Raw genomic sequence first — 4139 nt, 5'->3', positions numbered from 1 at the left:
AGGACTTGTAATTCACAATGGTTTCAATAAAAATTTTAAAAAGCCTATATTTAACATTCATATACTTCCTTTTTATAATTTTTTTATTTTGTTTGTTTTGGGGTCACACCCTGCGACACTAAGGGGTTACTCCTGGCTCTGCACTCAGAAATCGCTCCTGTCAGGCTCAGGGGACCATATGGAATGCTGGGAATCAAACTACCACCGGTCCTGGGTCGGCTGTGTGCTATCTCTCCGGCCCGTTTTATTTTATTTTATTTTGGTTTTTGGGCCACACCGGCGGTGCTCAGGGGTTACTCCTGGCTGTCTGCTCAGAAATAGCTCCTGGCAGGCACGGGGGACCATATGGGACACCGGGATTCGAACCAACAACCTTTGGTCCTGGATCGGCTGCTTGCAAGGCTAACACCGCTGTGCTATTTCTCCGGGCCCTTATTTTTTTTTTATTTTCTATTTTTAAACACAAGTCTTATTCTATATACACATAACTAAATTTATAATTTTCCCTCTACATCCACTTCCAATGACTTAAAGATGTAATTTTTTTTTTTTTTTTTTTTTAGTTTTTGGGTCACACCCGGCGTTGCTCAGGGGTGACTCCTGGCTGTCTGCTCAGAAACAGCTCCTGGCAGGCATGGGGGACCATATGGGACACCGGGATTCGAACCAACCACCTTTGGTCCTGGATTGGCTGCTTGCAAGGCAAACACCGCTGTGCTATCTCTCCGGCCCTAATTTTTTTTTTTTTTTTATTTTTGGGCCACACCCGGTAATGCTCAGGGGTTACTCCTGGCTATGTGCTCAGAAGTTGCTCCTGGCTTGGGGGACCATATGGGACACCGGGGGATCGAACCGCGGTCCGTCCAAGGCTAGCGCAGGCAAGGCAGGCACCTTACCTTTAGCGCCACCGCCCGGCCCCTAAAGATGTAATTTTTATCGACTTTTGTAAACCTGATCTTTAGTGGCCTCAAAGTTTTTTCCTGTAGTTAAAACATATACACCACTGCTGGTTTCTGGAGGCTTTCTCATCCCCTAAAAAATTAATAAAACCAATGAATTAACTGGAGAATGGTGGTGCCAGAACAATTCAGGCAAAAACTGAATATAAATGTGCAAAGGATTGAGATTGAAGAGAAGTTGGTGTCACTAAATGAAAAGACTTGCAGGGCCCGGGGGATGTTTTGGTGGAAAAATTCCATGCCTGTCAAACATGAGGCCTGAGTCCAATCCTCCAATCCTGGTAACAGTTCGATGTCAGTCACTCTGCAATATGTGTCTTCTTGGCACATAGTCAGATGTGCGATCACCACTCAAAGATGTGCCAGTACAGGACCGGAGAGATGGCATGGAGGTAGGGCATTTGCCGTTCATGCAGGACAGTGGTTCGAATCCTGGCATCACATATGGCCCCCCGAGTCTGCCAGGAGCAATTTCTGAGCATAGAGCCAGGAGTAACCTCTGAGCACTGTCGGGTGTGACCCCCCCCCCAAAAAAAAAAAAAAAAAAAAAAAAGATGTACCAGTACATCATAAGGGGAACAGTCCCCACCTTCCCCACCAAGCACATATGTGAACTCTCCAGCAGCCTCTGTGAAAAGTACAACCTCCATGATAAACACAATCAGAATGTTTGTGCAGCATCACAAAGGAAAACTTCAATGTGCACGTGTATGAGAGTTGCAACTACAGTGACAAAGAAAAGTTTGGGTCCCTTGGTGGAGAACTGAAAGCAGATGTGCAACACCAACAGCACACAGCTAATATGTACTGATGTGGCCCCAGGTTGTGACAGCAGTGACACAGACAGGAAAAGGGAAAAAATAAATAGCACTGGGGTCTGAGTTTAGTGTAGGAGAAGAGTAGAGTTCAAGATGAAGCTAATGAAAAAAAAAAGAATTGCGGAGCTGGAGCGGTGGTACAGTGGTAGGGCGTTTGCCTTTAAGTGCTAACTTAGGATGGACCGCGGTTTATCGCATCCCATGTGGTTCCTCAAGCCAGGAGAGATTTCGGAGCACATAGCCAGAGTAACCCCTGAGAGTCACCGGGTGTGACTCAAAAACAAAACAAAAGCCAAAAAAAAAAAAAAAAAAAGAAAGAAAAAAAATGGGCTAGAGTCTTCTAGATCACAAACAATAATGATGATGACCATTTACTGTGTGCTGAAGTGTCTCACTTAATCCTTGGAACCATTCAGAAACGAGATTCTTCCATTCACAAAAGAGGACTGCAGAATACCAGACACATTAATAAGTCCCAATGAAGGAGGGCTTTCCCTTGAACTAGAAATGTGATACTGTAGACACACAAAAATGGATTCAAGGGGTCCAAGAGATTAATACAGTGAGTAGAATGTAAGACACGGTGAAACCCAGACATTCTAAACATCCCCCAACATCTCACAAACTCTCTCTTCCTAGGGTCATGGCTCACTCAGACCGCAACAAGGTTTTTCCATCCTTTTCCCACCTCGCCTTTCAAAAGCAGAATTCATCTTGCAGCGATTACTCCTTTCCTTCCTTTTCCAAAACCTGTCCTCCTGGACACAACTGTGCAGTGTGAAGAGGCCCTCCGTGTCCCTTCAGATCTAAGAAGGCTCCCTCTTCTCTAGATGTGTTTTCCGTACCCCCCCCCCCAATCAGTGCAGAACTCTCCTCTGGAGCTTGCAACCCTTGACATCCAACTCCCTACCTGACTGAGTCTGGAGGCGCTCTCCTCCAGCAAGAGACACTAGTCGGGCACCATCAACGCCCCCCCCCCCAAAAAAAAACAGAACACGAGAGGCTCAGATGAGCACAAAACCACCGCGGGCCACTTCTGGAGCACAACAGGATGACGTCTCTTAGAGTTCCTGAACGCACGCAAGCAAGCATGCAAGCATGCCCCGAAACGGGGCAAAGTCTGACAGCCTGCACCGAGGGGGTGCATGTCTTATAAGAGAAAGAGATGGAGAGTGGCACCCCTCAACCCACTCAAACCACCACCAAAAGCCAAAATCCAACCCCGCGCCTCTCGTGGAGGGCGGGCCCTCGGAGCGTGCAAAGCGCCCCTCCATCCAGAGTGCGAGGACCACGTCCAGAACCTGGGGGTGTGTGGGAGGGGATGGACGGCTACTGCAGAAGTCACCTGGAAAAGGAGGAGAGGGGAGCAAGGCCTCCGAAAAGGGGTGTGTGTGTGTGTGAGAGCCTCGGAAGGCGACGACAGCCCCGACACCCCCAGCCCTTCGGAGGCTCGGAGAAGAGTGACAGTCAACAGACAGGGGCAGGAGCCGAGAGCCGAGTGACGGGCCAACTTGAGGAGTGGGCGGACCGTCCGTCCGCACGGGCCTGGCGGGGCGGGGAGGGGGGCCGAGAAACGGCTCGTGGGCGGGAGAAGCTGCCTTACCTGCCGGTGTCTTGCGGGTCCCGACCTCCTCCCCGACAGGCCTGCCGGAAGCACGGGGTCCGCGCGCAGGGGTGGGGTGGGGGGAGGAGCCAGGGGCCTGCGGAGTTAAAAAAAAAAAAAACGCCGGACCCCGAGAACAGCGCCGCGGGCTGCCCCCCAGTCCGGGAAGACGGCTGATGGCGGGAACTGGGACCACACACAACGACGCACGTACGCACGCACGTACGCACGCCACGACGCACGCGCTCGCCCACTTCCGGCAAGGCGCGTGCGCGCGAACGGGCCAGTTCCGTTCGCCCCGCCCCGCTCAGGCGCGCGAAGCTAGTACGCACGCGCACTTTCCCCCCCCTTCACTCGCTACCACTTTCCCCCTGGGGTGGTGCGGCGCAGTTGCGCATGCGCATTACTTCGTCCTCCCTCCTCCCTTCCCTCTACTGGGGACTTCCCGGCTTTTTCCCGCCCTTCGCCGCCGAAGGGAGCTCTGAAGGAGGGAGGGTCAGTCTGTGGAGGATACCTGCTTGGGGGCCACACGGGTGGCGGGGGACTCGTGGGAGGGCGGAGCCCCCTTCTTTCCAGTCCGAATGTTTAAATTTTTTTTAAAGAGCAAAATTTATAGCATTCTAGCGGCGGCTCACCACCACCGAGAAGCCTTGGAGGCGGGAAGAGGTGGTGTGGGCGGGCGGGGGTCAAAGGTGAAAGGTCAGGGGGCGGGGAGGGTTCAAGGGTGAAAGGTCAGGGGGCGGTGCCGCGGAAGGGGCG

Source organism: Suncus etruscus, chromosome 2 (genome assembly GCF_024139225.1).
Source record: "Suncus etruscus isolate mSunEtr1 chromosome 2, mSunEtr1.pri.cur, whole genome shotgun sequence".
Lineage (NCBI taxonomy): Eukaryota > Metazoa > Chordata > Mammalia > Eulipotyphla > Soricidae > Suncus > Suncus etruscus.
Note: the sequence above shows the minus strand (reverse complement) of the source record.